We start from the raw sequence: 25,845 nt of genomic DNA, 5'->3' as shown, positions 1-25,845 counted from the left end.
GTAAAAAAATTCCAAAATTTAGTAAAAATGTGTACGATTATTAAATCGGTATCATCGAAAAGACAATTCTTATGAAATGGTGCAAAACAAATTTTTTACTTTCTCGTATACGTAGTATAGAGAAAGTGCAATAATCGTCAAAAAATTCGAATTTGAAATTTTGGCTAATCTCCACGTTTTAAACCCTGAGTTAGAAAAACACATTTTCAGAAAATGTTCGTCTGTCTATTTGTTTGTGACAAAGATAACTGATCTGTTTTCGTACACAAACACACTAACTCATATTATTAAAAGCAATTTATAATTAATACAGAATAAACACAACTTATATTCCAGGCGAACCTAATAGGTGTTAAATCAATTAGTTTGTGTTTTACCTTATATGAAGTACAGAGAAAGTATAGTAACCGTCAAAAAAAAAAAAAAAATTTCGAGTTCAAGATTTTGACGCATCTTCACATTTTAGACTACTCTGAGTTCGAAAAACATATTTTTGGTAAATGTCTCTCTGTCTGCGACAATGATAACTCAAAAAGGCTTTGAGCTAAACGGTTGTAATTCGGAATTTGATATTTACATCAAATTTGCAGATTTCTATGAAATTTTGAGTAAAATCCGATAAGAGGAAATCCATCTATCAGACTGTTTGAATATAAATTAACACGATAATTACAAAACCAATTTGGCCAGATAGATCAAATTCGGTGCACAGACTTAACATCTATAGGCACATATCAAATTTTGAGCCAAAGGCAACAAGGAATTGACCGTCGTTTGGTCTGTACTTTCAGAAACATGTAAACGCGAGAACTCAAAAACGTAACGACTTAAATATAACAAATTAAGTATGGGATTTTTACAACTACTAGTGCATTTTTGTGTCAAATTTTGATTTTGATCATTGAAGAAAAATGTTTTTAAAACACAAAGTCGTTTTTTGGGTACTATTAATCGCTTGCCAAGAATTAATCTCCAAAAAAAGATTGCCATCTAAGATTTTGTTTTCTTATTGCTTGAAAACATTTATTTACAAGTATAAAAAGTTTTTGAAATATTATTTGTGGATGTTCATAGAAACATATTGTTGGAATAAAGGAAGTAATGAAAAATTTCTGCAGGGTCTCAAATACCATCCAGTCAAGCAGGATAGTGTCCCTGGTTCTCGAATTTAAAGAGGCATTTTAATAAAAGAAGAAAAATATGTCAAGGGTATTGAAGATTATATATCTTTTTTTAAAAAACCTGAAAAATTAAACATTGCTAATTGTATATATATTTTCACTTTTCAAGGCTCTAAATTCATTTTTATCTAATTAGAAATAAAGTTTAGAATAAAAATGATTTCGTCGACTAATCACAAACCAGTTATCAGATAATACTAGTATTCAGACTGGCTTAAATAGAAATGCCCCTGGACGAAGTTAGGAGTTGCCAGAAAATACGATGGAAAAAGGCAGTACCTAAGAGAATGCTTTGGTGCAATTAAAGAGTAAAAACAAAGTATGCTGAACAGTTTATTATAGTCCCTTTTTTTACCTTCATAAGATTGCATAAGTTTTATGCAATCTTATGAAGGTAATTATTAAGGTGTAATTATTAAGGTAATTATTAGTAATAAGGTAATTATTAATTATTATTATGAAGGTAATTAATGAAGGTAATGCAATCTTATGAAGGAATCCAAAAATTTCGGATTCCTTTTTTTTAATCTATCAGGATTAAATAGGAATAAAATATCATAATAGAACGTAACAAAGCATTTATAGAATTTTTTTCCTTTAATTGGAGTGTATGAAGCTACTTTAATCATCCAGAAAATTATCTGCTGTAATTAGAAAAAAAAGTGAGGTTAAAGGTGAAAGAAATGATAAAACATCATTTGATCCAAGGCCTCAAAATTTCTTCTTAAGACCCTGATCTCATGGAAATAACCACGACATAAAGCGAAAGATAATTTTAAAGGAAATAGCGTACTCCTTTTAGTAATATTTCATGTGAAATTGCCACTACTATATAAAATCATATACTATAGAAAATCTACTTAATATACTATATAAAATCATTGAATATAATTTTAAATGTTTCCATTTATTTTGAAATAAATAATAAATGCTAAAGAATTTTGAAAATCAAGCTTTTAATTTTAATATGAAAATGCAGATAAATAATTTGAAGGGAGTAATATTTTGTTTTAATTTTGATTGCCATAATTTTAATAGTAAAACTGTTATTCAAGATAAAAAAAGTAATATCCAAATACAAATTATGTACGAATAAGCCAAATCATCGTCTATAATCATCATCAATAAGTCCGTACAAATTATGTACGATTAGAATAATTTTACAGAATATCAATAAAATAATCAATGATTTTAAAATTGCATGCTTTTAAGCAATTCTAAATGTTTTTCACCTTTGACCTTTGGCAAACGATTCAATAAAATTAAAGTACCAAACGTTTTAATTAAAAATCATTCTGTTTCGTGTTTTTTAGCGCAGTTAATGACTCATTTAAGTATTTCACAAAAAATGAATATTTCTTTTTTAAAAATAAACTTTAAAACACGTAACACTTGACACTGAAACTGAAACCAACGAACATTTTGAAGCAAAATGCTTTTAATTAACCGTCACGCATTTTTTGAGCTCACGAGATCTTTTATTCACTAATAAAATGTTCGAAGAAAACAATCAAGCGGTTCAGAACAGCATTCGAAGATTCGTCTACTTTGGAAACGAATGCGATTAACATAAATTTTGATTTAGGAATGAATATTCATGAGAAGAATAATTCTACTCATCACGAATGCTTCATCTAAGATTTGCTGCAAATAATCGTCTGTTTTCATAGAATTCCCGATGGTCCGTAGTGAATAATGAAATATATATTCAAGAAAACTGTTTGAAGTTCTGATTCTAAATGGATTCTGATTTGTATCCCAATGTAACAGGTGAAACTAGTCGAAATAAAAGAAGTAAGAATTCTTATACATAATTATTATTGCTAATTAGTTAGAACAACTAAATGAAAGGAAAGCCTTTTTGTTAGGGTAATCTCATTTCTGTCTTGTTAATATATTAGTAACTTTGCTTACGATCTGAAATATAATTAAACGAATTTATATTATTTATTGTGTAATTGCACAATCCTTTTCAATTGCACTTTTTTTTATTTTATTATGCCATAATCTATTCCTGTTTTTGCTGCGAATTTTTGAATTTCTTTTTAAGAATATTCGTGCACGCTATTTCTCCTTGCTGATTCAGTGGAGGTGGAAGGAAACGGTCACATGACAAACGTAAACGCAACCTTCGCTTTGAAAGAAAAACTAGTGACGTTATTGCACAGTGTAAGACAACAGGGCTAGAGGTCAGACAAGATTTTCTATAAAGAGGCTAAAATCGTATAAGCCACCTAAAACTCTCTAAAACTTGGATGGCCATAAGTATTTAAAATGACCAAATTTGGCGGGAAATCATAAAAAATAACTTTGTTGACCAGATCCTATTCTTAAATCAAAACAAATATAATCGATTAAATAAATTTGCTTTTCAAATACTTTTGAAAATAAGAAAAAAGGGAAACACAAGCCACCTGTTTTGAATTGGAATTTCCTAATTTTCTTATTCGAATAAAAAATTCTTTGTAATATGGATTAATAAGCAGTGATTAAAAGAAATGTATTGATTTTATATAATCCTATAGGCTACATAGGAGGAATTGTATTTTCTTACTATTCACTAAATAATAATAATAATAAAAGATAGACCAAGAATGGAGAATTGACAGTGTATACTTAGTTTCAAATCGATTAAATTTCAAATCGATTATCGGATTGGAGGTAAAATTGAAGGTGGCAGAGGATATAAAATACTGAAAACGATAGGTTGAGAGAAAATATAAGCAATGGTAATTCATATATATCACACTTTTGTGAGAATGCTTCAAGAATGTAGGATATGAAACACCTGTGGAATTTACAGAGGGCGTCTTTGGTAGAATTGCAATTTCAACTGTCAAGGTGGGCGAAAAACCGTGATGTGTTCGCAATTCCTCCATTACCGCTGAAAAGTGTGCATTATAAAACTATTTTTTATTCCTCGTGCTTAACCAAAGGATGTAAAGCTGACACATGTTGGAGGGTAGAAAAAGCTTTGTAGATACAATCTACACCCATGAAGGGTTAATAAAAATAAGGTAACAAAAATTTATAAATGCAAAGCAACAGGGATAGTAAAAAAAAAAAAAAAACATAAACAAAATTTTCTTAATATTACTGAAAATGAGAAATTAATAAACATACATGTATATAAATAAAAGAATAAATAAAATTTATAAACACATTCGATAAAAATTATGTATATATTTGCAGAGATTTTTAAACCTGACCCAGCAGGGGAGACGAACTAAATTAATAATAATGTAATAAATTTGGAGAGGGAGCGGATGAAACTTACATGTATCAAATGAATAATGAATGTCAAGAGCATAAATTATTAAATAAGTGCGTAGGGATGGTCTGTTGCATGTGGAATAACTGATTTTGATTTTTTAAAAATTCACTTTGAATTAAAAATTCCTTTTCAGTGGTTGAATGAATTTTTTAATCATCCTTCTCGATTGAATTCCAATTCTAAATCTACTGAGGTTGGCGGTCGTACCATTGAATGTTAGTTTATTGTATACTAGAAGCCTTTGGCGACCAGCCGGTTCGCCAATCTTAATGTTCGTTAAAATTTTAATAATTAAATATTTTATGAAATTCCTACTTTAATAGATTCTTCATCAAAATATTTTAAAACTTCAAATTTTGATTGTCATATAATTCATTCATAATATTATAAAGGCCTTCAGTTATAACGTAATATGTATCTCTCTAATTTTCTGTTACACCTCGTAGAATTTATGCTTTAAATTAAAGTGGAAAGAATTAATCTTCAATTAATTAATTAAGTAGTTTTTTAAGTAGTTTTTTAAAACCTGTTTTCAACCGTTTATTTTAAACGATTCGTTTTATTTTCTTAGTGTTTGATGCATTTAAATTTAAACATTGTTAATTAATCGATCTGCTCATAATGAATCTAAGAAAATTTTGTTGACCAACTCTTGAGATATTACATAAATTTAAAAAGATATTCTTTAGTGCCCATAAAGTTTAAACGCTTAGTGACTCTATTTTCAGTAATCAGATTATAAAAAAATGCTTTGTTTCAGTAAAAAATATTATTATATTAATTGAAGATAAATTCTTTCCACTTTAATTTAAAGCATAAATTCTACGGGTGCTAACAGAAAATGAGAGAGATACATATTACGTTATGACTGAAGGCCTTTATAATATTATGAATGAATTATATAATAATCAAAATTTGAAGTTTTAAAATATTTTGATGAAGAAGCTATTAAAGTAGAAATTGCATAAAATATTTAATTATTAAAATTTTAACGAACATTAAGATTGGCGAACCGGCTGGTCGCCAAAGGCGGCTAGTTTTTATAATAATATAAAGTTGTTGAAGCATTTTTGAATGATTTTTACATTTTAAATTTCTTAATACTTTCACTTAATTGCAAATTTAAAATTAAATATTCACTAATTCGATGCGTGAGTCAGACTCTCATTGGGTCAGAAAAGAAATCGGTCATTTCATTCTTTAGAGTTTTAATTGCTTATTACTATTTTTATTACGATGAAAGCTAAATCCAAAATGAAAAAAAATGGTTGGGTGAAATTAACTTTTGTTCCAGTTTTATTTACCTTATTAATTTATCGATCAAAATTATTTTATTTATTTTTCGAGACTTACCATTATAAATAAATATTAAATGAGCATAAATATAGCACACATTGGATTTCAGAAGACTCGTTTTAATTTTAAATATTTGGTCTTTAATTTTGCAACAAAACTATACAAATAGACACAGAACAATGAGTAGTGACACAAGGGGGCAATACAATAATACATTAAACAGATGAGAAGAAAAGCATCCAAGTTCTAGAACAGTGTTTATTTGATTTCAGACGACAGAAGAAAAATGAAAGAAATTGTTCTTGATTCTTAGTCCAGCAGAAATAAGTTCTCTGACAATAATTTTGTAAGAACTTGTCTTCTCGCCATTTCACTGGTAAGTTCTTCTTTTCTTCCTATTACACAAATGACAGCTTTCTTCTAAAGTGATGGCTGAAAAAAAGAGAGAAAAAGAAAACATTATCAAGGTTATATTTCTATGATACTTGAATGCTTTGAAAGCAAATACAATGAATGGCTTGGATTAAATCACGTGTTTTTAACTATGATGTCTGAATGGTAATTAAATTCTATTTCATTTCTATATAGACAAGGTTTTTTTTGCATGTTTCGTCTGCAAAAACAGTCCTTAAAACACCAATCTATTTCAAAGTATTATTTTTTTTCTAAAAAAGCTTTTTAGTCTTATATCTGTACAAAGGACTTATGTGAATTTTTTTAAAAATATAACGAAATATAATTTTAATTTTCATTGATTTGCACAAAGGATATGCTTAAAGTTTGATTATACATTTTGTCATCTTTTGCAGAGTATTGAATTAGCAAAAACTCTTCAAGAGGTCGAAATAATTCTTTCTCTCTAAATTTTACTGTTAATTTGATCTAATTAGTACATTTTTTACAATGAATACATATTGAATATCTATTCAGATAGACTGAATAGAACACCATTATCAAATGAATAAATTACACATTATAAAATATTTTTTTTAAAATTACAGTATTAAACAAAACAAATTGTTTTCCATTTTAGTCATGTGTTTTGGCATTTGGCATTCTACAAAATTTTAATCATCATGAGATTCAATATTTTGAATATCGATTGAATGCCAAACGCCCATCGAAAGGATTAAAATTGTTTTAAAATATTTTAACTGTTGACCCTGACAAATTTGATTCCCAGGCACATAGACATTGCACAATAACGTACAACATGGTGCGATATTATATTTTTCTTTATTCAACAATTTTATACAATATTGCGAATATTGTTTAATATCATAAAATATTGTAAAATACGTATGCGCTACTAGGGCTAATAATCCTTCTCATTTTTATAGTCTTAAACAGTAGAATATCAGATATAAACTAAATAGACAAAAAATAATTAAAGAAAGTAAATTTAAGAAATCAGTTAGCAATATTTACAAGCTGTAATTATTTAATTATATTTATGATCCTTCAAGATACATATTTTGTGCCATGCCGTTTCTAAGACATGTTGCCATTTTGTCTTGGAAGATCAAAAATTTTCAAAAACTTTTTCTTCACGTTCCCCCCCCCCCCCTCCACACACACATAAAAAAGCCACACGGAAATATTCGATCAAAAATCTATTAGTTGGTATTCACTGAAAAACTTGCGCAACATATCGTGTCATGACAACAAAATAAAATCAAAGATTCGATTTCTTTTGACAGATATGACAAAAATCGAACAGGACGAAATTTGGCCTATTGATCGAAATATAACCAGATATTTTGACACTATTTTACTCATATATTGCTTCCACGTCCATGATGCGTTTGCTTATCGTAAACTGACTGAAGCGTTAATCAAAGTTCCAAAATTCTAATCGAATCATTCCGCTGTTTCTGAACATGATATGGATGTAAAAGAATGTTAAATATTCGATCATGGCTTCAGTTTATTGGTGCCATGAATGAATGACACACATTTTTCAGCGCTTTAAGGGATGATATGCATTATATTAAATACTTTTCATGGCGTTTTAAATTTAAGCTATTCCTTGAAATAGGTTTTCGGAAATAAGCTTTAATGGCCTTATGGTGGCGATTCTATTAACTGTAGATAACTAGCATAATTTATTAGCGACCAACAATATCATGTTTGAAGGACTTGCAAACTTGTATTAATTGGTTATTTATCAAATAATAATTGGTTTAAAAGAGGATATTTGAAATTGAAGATCAAAACTTCGCTTAGAATGGTCACGATTTTTGTTGGAATTTTATTTTTTCTTATTTTTCAATAATCGTTTGCAAAATAATAGTAATAAAAAAAAATGATCTTGACATAACGGCATTTTCTCAAAACTTTCTGAATGACTATTTAAAATTGAATTCGAGATCCTTTTTGACGAGTCTTTAAAACTTTTAAGGTAGTTTTAGCGTCTCATATTCTTTAATACATGTTTGTAAAATAGTAAAAAAGAAAAAAATATTGGATTAAAAATTTAATAGAAGAATGTTAAATGACTATTTGAAGTTGAATTTTCTTCGATTTATTATTAATTAATATGTAAATTTTTATTTTCCAGATTTTAGAATCATAGCAAAATTTTTTAAATAAAAAAAAAGTGCATCGAGGGGGAAATGATTAAAAAGCTCTGTTTTAGAATGGAATGTCTAAAAAGTAATGATTAATTCTAATTTCTAGGAAAATTTATTTTGTTGATTTCCCTTTTTATATTTTGCACAATAGAAAATAAAAATCCCTTTATTGTTTATTTATTATACTTGTATAAGTGATTATTTTACAATCTACGTTGTGTATTATTCGATATTTGAAATAAATTTTATACAAAAATATATTCAAATGGCATCGAAATAATATTGTAAAAGCCCAAAAATTTCTTATAATGATGTCGTACAAAAAAAGTTAGAATTATACTTTAAAATAAAATATTTCACACTGTATGAATAAATAGAGATATTCACAAACTTTGAGGTATGAAAAGTATGTAAAAGTATCGAAATGTTTTTGCATTACTAATGGGGATAGGCATGTTGTTTCATACTGATCCAGTATTTTTCCATCAAAAATAAAATACCTTAATGCATATATTTGCCCTGAAGAAACTTTCCATTTGTAACTAAAAAAGAAAACCGTTCCGGACATGTCATTTCCAAATGTCTTTTTTGTTGCATCCAGTATTCCGCACTGACCCATTCTTTTCTCTTTTATTTCAAAATAACTCCTTTGAAACATATATATCCATGGCATCTAAAGGTCCTGGAATGTTTGAGGACATGTGGGTGGAAAATATCTGAGAGAATTTTCGAAAGGATTATATTGAAGAATGAATTAATCTTGGCTTTAAGAAAAAAATTACTTAGTAAATTATCTGATAAACAGTTCCACATGTTTCGAACATGTCATTTCCAAATGTCTTTTTTGTTACATCCAGTATTCCGCACTGACCGATTCTTTTATTTCAAAATAACTCCTTTGAACATATATATCCATGGCATCTAAAGATCCTGGAATGTTCGAGGACATGTGGGTGGAAAATATGTGGGAGAATTTTTGAAATGATTATGTTGAAGAATGAATTAATCTTGGCTTTAAGAAAAAAAATTACTTAGTAAATTATCTGATTAACAGTTCGGATTTAGTTTGATTTTTTTTTAAAATTTCGAGTTAATGTGAATTGAAGATATCTTGTATAAAATAAAATTTGATCGACACGGAAAAGAAATTTAATATTATTTCTCGTGATGCTCAGTAAATGATTAAAAATATTCATTAACATCTTTTGACCAAAACAAAGATAATAAATATGTTTTATTGTTCTTTACTTCAATTAAAATTTATATCTAAAATTCATAAAAGGTGAAGAATTTTTAAAAATTCTTAAAAATATAAATATGACGGTAAGATTCGAGGCCATAACTGATTTTCTTCCGTTTATAAGTATGTAATAAGAAAGAAATATATCTTACAAAATAGTTTTGTTTGTGTATAATTTATCGTCTGATGTGAATCAAAAATTGTTTAAAATCATTCTTCAGAATAATTGATTTAAAATTTAAGTTAATTTAAGAGTTGCCGTTTTTATATTTTACGACTACTAAATATATTTTTTGCATAATATTTCTCATGGTTTTATAACAAAATACTAAGAGGAATCTTACGCATTAATACCATAAGTTTTAAATGATATTCTTATAAAAATGAAGATTTTAATGATTATTTTTGAGAAACTGATATAAATAAAGATTGTTTTGAGAGATTTTTGCCAATCTTTAAAGATAAAGCAAGCATTACAAACAAAAGTTTTACGTGAGCACTTTTCGGTTGCAACGTCATATAATATTGTTGGGGATTTACGAAAAATATTTATTTATTAACACGCTCATTTTCACAAATCAAATCTGCTATTTAGTCCATCTATCTACACAGATGATCATTCCTCTTAATCTTTAAACTATACTAGATAAGAAGCCATTTAATTAAATAGATAGTTCGGTATAATTAAATAGGTGAATCGCGTATAAGTCACACGTCAGGCAGCTTGTTAAATAGTGTCTGTATAATACCGTAGAAGTGGCTGATGTACAAGAATCGAATATTCGACCACTGCGAGTATTGACAGTGAAAACTCCAGCTTCAAGCAGACTTTGGTACAAACAGCTCACGGTGAAATTTGTATATGTTGGAAATTTATGACATAAATGTCCAGCTGGTCTCAGGTTTAATGACTACCCTATACACTAAATGCGTATTTGCCCTTTTATGACTGGAATAATTATAGTTCGAGTTGCCGAATTCACTTACAGCGAAATAGAATGCGAGAAAAATTCATTTCACTTTAGACATGAAAATAAGAAAATAGAAATTTCGGTCTATGAATTAATATATCATAATAATTTGTCAAATTGAAAATAATAATAATAATAATATGCATATGATTATTTTTAAAATCATGCAACGTTTATAAAAAATCTTGATTTTATATACTTTTTTTACTTGCTCAAAAATAAATGAGTAGAATTATGTTAACAATTGATAGAAAATGCAATGCTTATATTCATGTAAATGTGATGAAAGATAATTATTTTTTAACTGTAAATAAAACATTGCTTCATTCCATTACAAAAAAAAAAACAAAAAAAAAAAACAGACTCAAGCATTTTATATACAATATGCGAAAATATGCTAATGACACGTTTTATCTTCCCATCAAGTTTTAAAAATTCGAACATTGTTTCCCAGAATAATGCCGTGAAAATTAGGTTTTTTTTATTCCTTATAATAATGAAACACTAAACTCTCGAGTCAGAACAAGTATTTTTCTTTTTGTTAGAAAAGGATTATTTACGAAAAAGTAATCAGCCTTTAGAAATCATCTAGAATTTTCGAGTTTATTTTATTTAGAATTTTATTCATCAATAAGATTAAATGACAGAAAAAATAATGAAAAAATACTCTGTAAATAAGAAAGACATTTCAAATGGCAAGAACTTAAACAATAAAAAAAATGAAAGAACTTTTCAAAGCTTATGATTGTAAGAAATTTAACGTTCTTTTAATTGTTTTTTGATTTTAATAGAATTGTGAATGTGGGATTCATTTAAAGTAGTTCGCATGTAAAAGTTTACGGGTCATTCTGAATGCTCATTCTTTCATTAAAGAGTTTTCTTAATTTATTCTTTTATTCTTAATTTTCATGATTAATTTTTTAATAATGTGAGAATCATGATTTTAATATTAAAAGTAATGATTTTCTTTGAATGTACTGGTTGAATAGAAACTTTTACTATAATTTTTTTTTTGCTGAAAAATGAAACAAAGAAAAAATATTTTTGAAAGAGTATCTTAAATATAAAATCTGGAATAGATGCCCATTATATTCATTTACAATAAGCAATTTTCCAGCAAAGAATTTTGAGTAAACTATGTAAGCTTATAAAAAAATAAAGGAATTTTTTAAAGAAATGAAGGATTTATTAAAAGTTTATGGATAAACAAAATCCATTTAAGTTTATTTTAAGAAGTTTTAAAATTTTATCGTGATTCATTTATTTTGGTAATGATTTATGCTCGTAATTGAAAAAAAAAGAACACAATAAGAATAAAAAGAAAAAGAAATATTACGGAGGGGAAAAAAGGGAAAATATTACATGTAAAACAAATCAATTACGCTTAATGAAAATTTAGCATTTAAAAAACAAACAAAGAATATAAAATTAAATTTATTTCATCACTATCGAATTCACAGTGAAATTAAACCCCTGCAGTTTCAAAAAGTTCCAACTTGAAATTTTTTAACGAATGCATCAAAATTTAAGAACCATAAAAATGTTTTTACTATTTGTTTAAATATAAAATCCTATTTTGCTAAATATGAAATAGTTAAATGAAAATTAAAATCTTGTTTTTAGGTATGAGATATTCCATTTATTGCGAATACATAGTAATTAATTATCCAGTAGCTATTGAAATGCGAAAAAGGAGATAAATTATATATGTATATATGAAATACCGAATGCTGTAATCTTAACTGATTGAGAAATTTTGACGAATTTTTTGTAATGAGCAGACGGAAAAGAAATACCTCTTTTTTCTGAAAGAAGAAAAAGTTAATTAACTCTCAGAATAAAGGGCTGAAGTTATATTTTAAACTGCTTTCTTTACTATTTGCTTTACTTATAAATTTTAATAATCTGTTATTCCGAAAAGGCAAATATGTATTTATTACATTCTTTGTTTTATTGATCTTGACATTTTGAATACAAAGCATATATTCACATATAGAAAACATTGAAAGTAATGAAATGTATGATGCGAAGATTTGATGAATTTTAGCATTTTAGATATCCTTGTGTATGCAAAAACATTTTGGGAATTATATTTGTGAGTTTATCTGTTTGTCTATGTGTTAGTGAACAAGATAATACCATAAAAGCAGTGAACTTAGAGTAATGAATTTAATGATTGATTGGTTGTACATTAAAACTATAAATATATTTCAAACTTTGGCATAATTCGATTATGGATAACATATATTTTTTTTCTAAACGAATATTCGACTTTCTTTACTTATATATTATTATCAATTATTTTGTAGGACTCACAAATTGTACTATATTTGCAAAGATTTTTAAACATACCTATTTTTTCATATTGAATAAAATATATATATTTTTATGTCATTTATTTTTCTGTGCTTTACTATTCAGATACATGGAAATTATGATAAGCAATTTTACTTATTATATTTATTCATACTCTTATTCCTATTTAGTCATTTGAAAATAGAAGATGCATTTAATCTGTACAAGTCATCAAAACTATAATTATTTTTTTAAAAAACTATTCAGCAATTAAAACTGATCTAAATAAGCAAATATTATTTTTATTACGAGGTGGAATAAAAAATCATTTCTCTCAGATAGTATGTACCGAAGAAATAAAGCTAATGAAATCAAAAAAATGTCCAACATCGACTCAAAAGAAATTTTTGATGTATATCCTTAAAGGACGTTTATTGAAAATTGCAATTTAATATTGAGAACATTTGATTGACATAGGTACAATAAATTTTGAACATACTTTTTAAATGGTATCTGATATGAAATTTGATTGAAAAAATTTCGTTTTTTTCATTCTTTTTACTTTATCGTTCAGTAAACAGACTAAATATACAGAAACTACCGAATTCATAATCTTAACTCGGTATTCTGAGACGCATGCAAACTAACAGTCCGATTACGGCCGAATACATCATAGTTGGAGGCTATATGAATTACTAAACACGCGACCAAACATGGATAGAGTTTTAGTCACCCTGCCGTTAAAGCTGAATCGAATAATTGTCCAATAGGAGGTTTAAGGAATTCTTGGATGATTGATCATTGATGGAATGAAGAGCTGTTAATAGAGTAAAATAACTGTGGAGAACCTATTCCAAAGGTTCTTCTGAGTTATTTTGCAGCAGTCTATTACAACTAAAACTGATTCTTTGTATTACATGATATTATCGAATTTTTAACACTTAAATGAAATGTAAATCTTTATAGATAAAAAAAGAAGAAGAAAATTAACGATTTAAAAATATGATATTATTTCCGGTTCCCTAAAACTGTTTTAAAATAAGTTGAAATCTTATATCATTAAAAATAAACTTTTATTTTTAATGATATAAGATTTTATAAACTTTTATTTTTAATAGTGTACTTCTTAAAAAAATTTAGATCAATTTAAATGATCTTCTAGAAGAATAAAGGAAATTTCAGGAATAAAATTTAAAAAAGTATTCTTATCTTAGTAATACAGGCAATTTTAGGAAGCCATTGAAAGATGAATTCTCAATGATTCTTGATTATTTATCAGCAAACGATATTATTAGAAAATGAAATATCGATTCTAACCTGATGAGAAATGAAAGTCTAGAGATTTTATGAAAAGATTGTGTGTTTGTTTCAAATGAGAAATTAGATTTTTTTTTTGTAATAACTGTCAATAATCTCAAGAATATAGTCACTTTATAATTGGTCGAACGTTTAAAAAATAATTAATAATATTCTGATGTTCAAAAAATATCTCGACCTTTTTTTTAAATTAAAATTTTTGTTTGTTGTTTTTACACTAATTAAATTTTAAATGGAATAACTGTTAATTTATTAATTTTACTTTTTAAATATCCTTTCTATTCATCCACTTGCATCCAAATATATCACAAAACTGCATGAATTAAATAATTAAAATAATTAAAATTTTTCAACCAAATTTTATATATTTTATACAATTTTATTCTATATATGTTTTTACGAAATTTCTTGACAGTTTTCACTTCAGAAATAGAATCATGTATTTTTCTGATGAATTTTTAGACAATAAAGAAAGTTTAAATATATTTCTAAAAATTAATAATTTTTTTAAAAAATTTATACAAATAAGAAAAAAAAAAATTCTGAAATAAATGGAATAGAGCACTTGTTTTGAAAGCGAAAATATTAAATTAAAAGAAACAAACCGACATGAATTTAAAAAAATTTCTAATAGAAGCAATTGTTCTATTTGTTCATTTATTTGCCCAAGTGTATTGAGAAAGGGTTATACAATTATATTTTTTTGAGTATATGGTATCTGAAAACGCTTCACATAATAATCTAATAAAATATAAAAATAAAAGATATAAAATATTTTATCCATTTTATAATAGTTTATTTCTCTTGTTCTAAAAAGTAAAGCAACCTCATCGAACAAAATGAATTAGATGTCCTTCATAATGAAATAAATTATCATAAACAAAGTAGAGTATTCTTTAAAAGTCAAGCATGCTGATGAAAATTCAATGTTATAAACAATCTGAAGTCATTTCAGCTTTCGCTTCATAACATATAGAGTTAAATTGGACGCTACGATGAAAACATTTTAATAATCATTTTTCAATTCATTGTTTTTGTAGCTTTCAAATCTAAAAAGGTTTTGATAAATTACTATTCTTAAGGCACTTTCTAGAATAAGGTAACGAAGAAAAATTATGCATTCAGTTTTTCCGTTCTAAAATCAAGCGATTCCTTATTTTTCAAATGTTATTCATTAAAGACTTTCCCTAAAAGTAAAGAGAATAAAGTAAACAGAAAGGTAAGATTTCAATGTTAGGAAAAGTGAAGATATATATATATACACACACACTTAAAGAGATTGATATATTTTTGTTGCTTTGTTTAGTTTCCGTTCTAAAATCAAGCGATTCCTTATTTTTCAAATGTTATTCATTAAAGACTTTCCCTAAAAGTAAAGAGAATAAAGTAAACAGAAAGGTAAGATTTCAATGTTAGGAAAAGTGAAGATATATATATATACACACACACTTAAAGAGATTGATATATTTTTGTTGCTTTGTTTAAGTTAAGCAGAAATGATGACTTAGAAGAAACATGTTTCTGTAAAATGAGCCCAGCTCTGTTATTAATACTGATGATTTTGTTTCAAAAATAATACACCTGAACTCTGCTATATCACTGCTTTCTGATAATATAATACAAATATTCTAATACCTTCAACAGCAAGGCATTCTGTCAACATGATTTTTACATAGGAAACCGTAATAGATTTAAGTTTTCTTCTTACAGTTTTAATATTTTTTCGTTGCATTGATTTGATTTTGTTAAACATTTGGTTTCACTTAATGCAATTTCCACTTTATACAACACGAATTAAATGTGTTATGTAGGCATGAGAAAATTGCAACATTGAAAAATAGGAAAAAAAAATACTTAAATTTTTTTTTGTCTCTGACACGTACAATAGCTGCAATTCGCAGACGATATTTTAATGATTTTAAAGAAATAAAATAAATTAATAAGCTTCATTTTTTCGCACAAATAATAACCCTAAAAATAAATAGAAAACATAGATATGCCATAAACATGAAAATTTGGCTTATTTTCTCATGTTAAACATACTTTTGTATGTAAGTATACCATGTTGAGAACATAAGGTAGGCTTTTAATATTATTTTTGAAATTTTGTTATTATTACTTTAAGGTTGCTTTAAACTTCAGAATTAAGCAATGAAAGAAGTTTTTAAAGCTTGTCCATTTTCGAACACTGATGTTCTTTTCCTTGATAGGATTGAGTGTATAAAAATATAGACAGAAAATTAATGAAATGCATAGCACAATGAACAGAAAGATGTAAGGCTTCTAAAATTGCATTAGTTATATGGCTATCAAACCTAGAAGTTAAAATTATTTTGCTTAGGAAGGCATTAAGACCAATTTATACAAAAGATTTAATTGAAATTTTTTGCAAACTTCCTTCTGGAGAACCAACTGTCGCTAAAGGCAAATAGTTTCAAATATGATCACTTAAAAAGTGGTTTTAAATAGAGAAAAAAAACTAAAATTGATTTCATTTCTTTACAATCTTTTAAAATGATTAATGCTATTTCAAACTAGCTAAAATAAATCAAATGGCACTTGATTGGCATATGATGATCCAATAGTCATGAGCGTCGCAATTTAATACAGTGCTTCAATATTTTTTTTTACAATTATTAATGTTTGTATTATGGAAATAAGACGTCGTCTATCAGAGTGTTCTAAATGATTAGAAGTGACTACAAACATGCATGCAATATTTACAAAATCGGTCATGTTGTTAAATCTTGTGGATCTACCAATTTTTTATTTTGAGGATATCTCAACACTTTGTAACGATGGAGATAGACGGTCATTAATAACATATATAGGGGTCATTACTTTTATATGAAATAAAAAATTTCGATATCTATTCAGTGATTTTCCCAGAGAACTTTGACCTGCTCCCTCCGATAAAAAAAATGCACAGTACTGTTTTACTAAATTCTGTCGAAAATGAAAGATAATGGAGGACAAGCGATCATTGACAACTTATTTAAAAGTCATAAGCTTTGTTATAAAACAAAAATTGACGAAATCTGACCTGCGGTTTGGGCTCAGGAATTGGTTTTTAATGATTTTCTTTATTATTTTAAATATATAGACGAATAGTTTCTGGATGAATTTTTTTTTCTAAATAGATAAATGGCAAACAGATGTGAGAGAATGCCAAAAGTAGAAATTTTAACATATAGAAAAACATATAATCATATAGTGTTGAAACTAATAGAAATCCTTAAAATTATACAAAATTATGAGAGTTAAATCAGTGTTGAACAGGATCAGAAAAAGTTTCTTGTTTTACGTTTGGCAATTAGTTATTTTTTCTAAATTTATTATTAAACGAGGATTTTTTTAAAATAAACGAAATAAATTTTAAAAATAAGTTACATCGCCTGTGTGTATTGAAACATGAAAAAAATAATTAAGAGCACCTAAAGAGCGGAATCAATTGTTCTTTTAATCAAAGAAGACCATAACTTTTTCTAAACGTCAGTGAAGCAAAAAAAAAAAAAAAAAAAAAAAATGTAATGAATGTATTGCAATTAGAATCTTATCAAGTGTGAAAAAGAAAATATTTATTGACATATAATAAATTTAATAAAGTATCTATTTTTTAAAAACAAATACGATTTTATTTTATTAAATTCTTTAAATGAATCAAATAGTATTTTTTATTCAAAATTTAGAGTTCAAAACGAATAAAAACTATCATTATTTTATCTATGATCGTCATTTCCATTCATTTTCGTCATTTCTATTCATTAAAATAAATTCTATAACATTAAACTTCCTGTCTTTTATCATTCGTACAAAATGCTATTAAGAAACGAATATTTTTAAAGTTTATCCAATTAATAAAAATATATTCGTAACACACCCACATACGATATGAACGACCATAATCTGGCTTTATGGCATGCCGTTTTACGTCAAATAAATCTTTTAGCGCCTTTTAGAAGTGAGCATTACTGCCTCATAAAATATTGTCAACACCAGTTGCAGGCGACATTTTTATTCATCCCAATCCTACAAGAAATGATTGCATAAAATGTTTATACAACTTCTCTGCTAAATCTCACAAACTGCGGAAACAAAATAACAAATGCATAAAGATGACGAATTCAATTGTGCGAAAATAGAATTCCTTCAAAAGTCGTATCGAAATAAGATGGCCATATTTTATATACATAGTCAATATTTTGCGAACGTTACAAAATGTGCTTACATTGTCAACGATCAAAAAATAGTTTGGAAGAATTGAAAAGGGGAATATATTCTTAAAAATATTTCTTTTAATGTTGAAATAAATTTGAAAAGATATTTTATATGTTATATTTTTTCTATGCAAAATAAATGCAGTATCAATGAAGTTTTACTGTAATTTAATTTAAAAATGTGAAAGTATGATTGCAAAACAACTGAAAGTTTTAATATTTTTTAATTCACACATTCATATAAGATATTTTCGGTTGTTTGCAATAACAACAAAATTAAAACAATTTGCAAATAAAAATAACTTAATGAAATTATTTTTTAATCTATGAATTAATTCTTAAATGTACAAACAAATTATTTTTGTTCTAAAATTTTTTTTTAACTTTTGCATATTTGTAGGAAATAAATGTAAAGAAATTCCTTTTATTATAATTTAATAATCATATCTATAAAATCTTAAGAATATATTATTGGAGATTTATTCTTTTATGTACAGATCAAATATATATTTGTATTTGAATAAATTAAAAAAAATTCTCATTAATCTTTGTACTGATGTAAAAATATGTCATAGTATTCATGAAAAATAATATAGAAATAAAAAAATTAATATCAAATATTTAATTTTAATGATGAAATATTCACAAAATGAGTTTGCGTAACACCAATGAAATTTTTCTATCAATTTTCTAGAATATTATTACTTTAATTTTTTTAAATAAATTCAGCTTCATTTACGTGGTTTATAATATAATCAGTTTGATTTATGTGAGGAAAAGAAAACATATTCTGTCAAATAAATAGAGTATTGAATTTCTATTTAAGGAATTTGTCATGATTTATAATCAAAATATAATTTTTGACTAAATTAAAAAAATATTTGATAATCAGTTAACTTAAAGCGAAATTTGCTCTATGAAGGCATTGAACGCATTCATTTAATTAAAATTTTAAGACAAAAGATCAATTTGAAATAAATAACTAATCGAATTCTAAATGAAATGTTTATGAAACTTTTTTTCTCATTCTATAAATAATTTTGAAAGAATTTATTTTTCATTTGTTGTGTGAGTTTAATCTGTGGGATTTTTATTGACTCAGAAGACTGACATTTCATTTTTCTATTTAATTGTTGCACTATTTATACGAAAATTACTTAAAACATTCAATAAAATAATCTTGATTCTATTTAAATTCAAACTGCAAAAAAGGTATTTTCTTTTTTTTAAAAAATGAAAAAAAAGTTAAAAAATCTTTAGTGTTATTCATTAGAATAAAACTACTTTAGCTTTTGAAAGACTTAAATTTGTACATTGAACAAGAATTTTTTAGAATTTCTTTGTCACAGATTGAATAAAACATTTCCTTGGAAGATATAATCTTTTGTATCGATTCCAAAACTCTAGCTTGTAGTTTTCTTTTTCTTTCTAACCTCTTTTGATCCAAACTCAGGCTTTCACTTGTTCTTGCAATATTTCTTTTGAAAACCGAAGAAACATTTACTTTCAAAAGTTTTATTTCACACAGTGTGAGGATTTTCAGCTTCTTATTTCGTGTCGAATATTTTATTTTTAATGTTTTGATTAATTTCTGTTGAAACTATAATATTATATTTTCTAAACTATACATAGTGATTTAGCTTATATTTTTGAATTCTGAGTCCAAATATTTTGTTTTGTATCTAGAAAAGATATATTTTAGATATAAAACATTGAATAAAAATATTTTAAATTTATCTATATTTTTTCTTGTAAGATTTTTTTAAAAACATATTCTTACACGAATATAAATGCTGTATGTGAAGAGAATGCTTTGTAAAAAAAATAGCTTTTAAGATCTTTTAAAATTTTTAATAATAAACAACATTTATGCAGTAATAATTCCCCAAAATTGATAAAATAAATTTTGCAATAATTTGCATTTTATCATAAAAGTAAGAATTTTTTTATCGATGGCTAAGAGTTTTTTAGAACACTAAGATTTTTTATATGTGTACTAAAAAAATTGAAAATAATTTTTGTCAAGAATTTGAAAGTCAAAATAAATAAATAAATAAAAACTTGAGGCACTAATGAAATACTTGAAATAAACTGAAATTTTAATCATAATATATTTTGATTTTTAAAGAATATTGAGGATTTTTCTTTCTTATTATATATACTGTGATTTTTTTTTGCTGCAATGTTTTCAATTCATCAAACGTTTACAATTTTTGTTTTAATTCTCCAATTTCGATATAAAATGTTTTCCGCTTTACGAAATAAAAGCTTACCTGAACTTTTTTTTTTATTAATCTCTCTTTTTCATACTTCACATTTTATTATTAAAATTATTATGAAACCACCCTGCTACTGAGAAAATATCTTTATAATGATAAAAGTCTAGAAGTAATAAAAAATAAATTTTATTCGATTTTTAATACTCTGTAATCTTCTTTTATTTAAGATTTCAGGAAATAAAATTATATGAGATTCATATAATTGTAGATTTTTTTTCTTGAAACGCCAGTAATTATAGAATCAGAATATCTAAATATCTGCTAAGTTCCTTCATCAAAATATAAATTAATACTTGTCTCAAGCCCACAAAAATTCGACATAATTCTTCGATAATTTATCTGTTTCCTTATTTATCTTGATCACTTGCTGTTTAAAAAGTTGAGATAGTTATAAAAATATTTTCCATTATTTTGCAATAAATTATGCACATTTTTTAAGTTTAAATGCTGGTTGGAAGTTTGATGTTTAAAAACATCAAATTCTTCGATTTATCACTCCATTTAAGAAGTTGAAATAATTCATTTTTAAGAAAGTGAAATGAATTTGAATTTTGAGTCTTATAGGCCTGGAATAAAAAAATAAATAATAATATAGGATATTTGAAAAAAAAATCTATTATTGTCTCATACAGCCATAAATCTAATGCTCCAAACAGCCTATATAATATGGATGTTAGATGGAAATAATTACATAATACATCAAGATTAAAATTGTAAAACTTTAAAACAATTCATCGCACAAATAAAATTTGAAGATAATATACGTCTTTTTTTACATGTTAAAATAATCGGCGGCCATTACTAATAACTTTAAATGCTATAAACTTGTTCCCTAATAACTGCTGTTTTTAAGATGACGCGAATGAATTCGATAAAAAAAAGGAAAATTTCTTAAATTATCGAACTACAATATTTAATCAGAGAAGAAATATTTTACTTGAACCTTCCTTAAAAAATTGCTTAATAAATATCAAGCTGAATCTATTTTAACTTTCAGCTTTTAATTTTGTAACAAACCTATTTATAGAATAGTGATGCATCTATTTAACTTCGTCATGGGCTTTATTCAAGTTTATTTATGGCTTGGAAAAGTCTTTCAACACATTTATGCTACTTTTAAGATGAAATTATGTTTTAAAACTTCGTGAAAATAATCTGTTGTGTGTTTAGCATGGAGTGATAGGTTACGTCAGTACATCACATATCAGCATCTGAATTTAGGCTGAGACGTACGTCCTTTGTCCTACTAAATATAATTTGCAGTGAATTCCAAGATGCAATTGCCCCATTTCGGTTAATGTATCACATGATCATGAATTAATGCTAAATTATTAAATGACATCTTGTCTAGTTTACAGATTACCATTTAGTGCTGTAATTAAGAATAAAATAATAAATGAAGAACAGATTGAAAGAGTGTAAATAAAAAAATCTCAAAATTAATTAAGTTTCATATTTTAAAGTATTTTTAATTTTATTTATTTCAAAAACATACTTTTCAGTTAATAAGCGTAAAAATATATTAAGCAATTTTATTACATACTATATATATGTATATCTTTTATTAAAATTCTTCGTCAATTTGACATTATTAATACAATCAATTAAATAACTTCAGATAATGGGTAAATGAATATTTTTATACTCATAGAAAATTCTGAAAAAAATTTAAGAAGAAATTTATTTATAAGAATCATGTAATAATATTTAAGGTTTGAATTTTAAAAAAAATTGTTCTTGTACATTCATTTTTTTTGAGAATAAATGGATATAATTATTTAATATTAAAAATAATTATTTGTATTTAAATGATAAACTCCTTTTTCTTTAAAATGAATTTTGTTTGAATTTTAATATCAAAATAGTTACTTTTTACTGTTATTTTTACATGAGGAAAGATATTTCGATTGCCTTTTTAAAAGAAATGGATATTAATTTCGACTAGTTATAGCTAAAATTTGCTGGAATTAAAGTTAAATTTGTAATTAAGAAATTCATTTTTATATATTACCTATGATTCATTTTTTCGCATTTCTTGAAAATTGGTATTCTTTAAATATATATAAAGCATATATACAAATATATATAACAAATATATTTTGTTATATATATATATATACAAATATATATAATAAATTTCATATATATTTGTTATATATAAAATATATAACAAACATATATAAAATTTTTTTTCCAAAAAATAACTTTAATGTCAGAAAATAAAAAAGTTCCTACTCGGTGCTATTTTTTAAAGATTTTCTTCGGATTAATTTACAGTGAAATGTATTAATTGAAATAAATAAATTTTTTCGAAATAAAGATTATTTTCTTATTTTCTACATAAACTGAAATTTGGAAGATGATTCGCCATGTTTGATAACTTTAATATTAACCGAAAGTAAAATTAGAATCAAAAAGAATATAGAATTAAGCTGGTTATTGTTAAAATATATTCATGAAAATGATTATTTTGAAACAAACTGATAAAGAAAATTCCATCCTCGAAATTCTTTCACCAGGCTTCTTTTATTACAAAGATGGAAAATATTTCATTATTAAGTTTATCATAAATATAATGAACAGACACATTCTCCTCTCAAGACGAATCATAGGTAATGTCGAAATAAAAGTATTCCAAAAATGCATATTTTGTGAAATCGTTTGCAGCAATCTAACAGTTATTAATATTCTACGCGACAGAATTGCAAAGGATTTCTGTTTGTTTAAATTGTTTGCAAAAGTGTTATTACGCACAATATTTGCAAGATGCCAACATAAAATGGAAATTCATGAATGATAATATTGGCAAGAATTCTTCAGTAATATCCTGCATTATGATTCTGTTTGTTCATTAATTCGTAAGACTTTGACCCAATTATCATTATATGGAACTATTTCGCGTCAGTCAACAGTTGGATGTCTTAATTCTAAGTCCTTTGCAGACTTTGCTGTTATTAAAACAATGCAAACAAACGCAGTAATATAGGGAAATGGAACAGTTACTGACTGCGAATTTCAAAATACTGGAGTCCATTGACTTCCATTGCGCAAAAGTGCAAGCTAAATGATTTTCGTTGGAAATGAAGCTAATCAGCAGGGTAACAATGGGAGAGAGAGTCTGTATTCCAATCAAGTGAAATTCGATCGTGAATGTTAATACTTTGCTTGTCAGTGCGTGTATTGATTTTTCTGAATTAATATATCTTTCGGTTGGCAGCAATTAAATCGGTAGGCGCATCAGTAATAAGGTGCGGAATAGTTTAATAAATACCATACAGCTTTGACATGCTTAACTTTTTAAATAACAAGGAATTTAAGAACAGAAGTTCATTTAAATGAGTGAATAAGTGAATTTTTTTATTGAATTGATGTGTTATGATTCAGTCTAAAATTCCAAATTAAGAAAATATAAGCATTGTTGTTATAATTATTTGGAAAAATATCAGTAGCTTTAAATTCAGTTGGTTCTTAATTTAAAGCAAGCATGTTTGCTCTTCAAAATGTAAATTCAGATTCATCATAAATCAGTTGTAAAAAATAAAAAATGCAAACATTGCCAAAAAATGCTAATATTTATATTATTTACATTTTGGAGGTATTTTCACAACATATTGCTATTTTTTTTTATTTACTTATAGCCACAGAGGGCTATAGGAGTTTTGAGAAAAAACGATCACTAAGTTTGTTCTTTGTCATGTAAGAAATAATATTCAAAACCTCAAATGCTTCATCGAAAACGTTTACTTTGAATTTTATTTATTTCATGAGTATATTTCAAATAAACTAAATTTTTATCTAAAATTTCTTTAAAAAACTATGCGGAAGTTATAAGATACATTATATAAAGTTATAAGATACATTATATAATTTATTAATTAGTTGGAAAACTAAAATATAAAAATGCATGCCATTCTTATACATTTTTAATGTGAATCCAAATATTTAGTTATTCAAATTTTTAGATTTTATAAAACGAAAACTCCGTTTTAATAGCATAAAATTACTGCAGAATATAGGATGTCTTTATGTGAAGATTTTGGTCCCAATATTTGTTCTGAATGATCAATTATAAAAAATATAAGATCTTCCAATAATGTCAAACTACTTTTAAGACAAATTATACTTAGGAAAGAAATTATTAATGTCTTTATCTACAGCACATTTTTGTAAAACAGCAATCTTTTTTTATTTACTTTTTATAGGTAAATTCAATGTGATTATCAAATTTATTTTGGATTTTTAAAATTTGCATTTGAAAAGTAGAAGATGAGGTACAAAAACTTATTTGACTATATGAGAAGGAATATTTTTAATTTGCTGTTATTTAAAATTAATTTGTTTTTTAAATATTATCGTTATTTACGACTTAAAAAGATATTGGTAATTGAATAATTCTCATTATGCCTTATTAAGCACAGAAAAAAATTATATTACAATTATTTTGAGTATCAATGTGCTTTTTAATTGATGAATTGTTCTTTAGTCATTGTATATCTTTGGTAAGAATAATATTAATGTAGTAGATTATTTTTTTAAAAAAAACTTTTTACATTTTTTCGCGTCATATTTATCAAATTTAGGTATTGAAAAAAATGTAGTTTCGAATGAATTACATATTGATTCTATTATCTATTTCCATTTATTTTTATTTTTAAAATAATCAATAATTTAGTCTTAAATATATTCGATATTAAAAACATTACATACAAGGATCACACATGTTTTATAAAAATAAGCATTTGCTAGCAAAAATAAGATATTTTTTTGTAAATAATTTTTTCTTAATATTTAACTGTTAAAATGCTGATTGTTCATCTAATCTTTACCAAGTTAAAATGGCTTCTGAAAAAGAAAAGAAACGATTATTGTGCAGCATTTCACTTTTTAACAATTCAAGTAAGAATTCTTTTTAGAGTGAGAAGCTTTGTGAAGAAAGAACCCCTGTTCTAAAAAGTAGTATAGCATTGGGGCAACTTAAAAATTCTAGAAATGTTGAAAATAATAAAGAAACTGTTTTGAATTCTTTTTCCTGTACCTTATTCTTTTCTTCTATTTAAAAGGGTCTATAAAGAATTGCGATACATTTGCGCTGAAAAACTTTTGAATAAGTTTTTATAGTCTAGTGACTTAAGTATAGATATTTACTTTTGAAACGTACTTAATTATAAATTAAGTAAAGAAAGTTTCTATCAGAGAAATTCT

The 25,845-nt window shown here is 25.5% G+C and overlaps 1 protein-coding gene across 1 annotated transcript in view; it reads right to left on the bottom strand.

The window, feature by feature from the left end:
- Positions 1-5,870: 5,870 nt before the first annotated feature.
- LOC129968717 (uncharacterized) overlaps positions 5,871-25,845 on the bottom strand; it is a 63,910-nt gene continuing 43,935 nt past the window's right edge. Inside the window, exon 3 of the mRNA XM_056082894.1 lies at positions 5,871-6,183. The gene's annotated coding sequence lies outside the window, so the exon portion shown is untranslated. The remainder of the gene's footprint in view (positions 6,184-25,845) is intronic.

Source organism: Argiope bruennichi, chromosome 5 (genome assembly GCF_947563725.1).
Source record: "Argiope bruennichi chromosome 5, qqArgBrue1.1, whole genome shotgun sequence".
In the NCBI taxonomy this organism is placed as follows: domain Eukaryota; kingdom Metazoa; phylum Arthropoda; class Arachnida; order Araneae; family Araneidae; genus Argiope; species Argiope bruennichi.
Note: the sequence above shows the minus strand (reverse complement) of the source record. Positions and strands in the feature narration are given on the sequence as shown.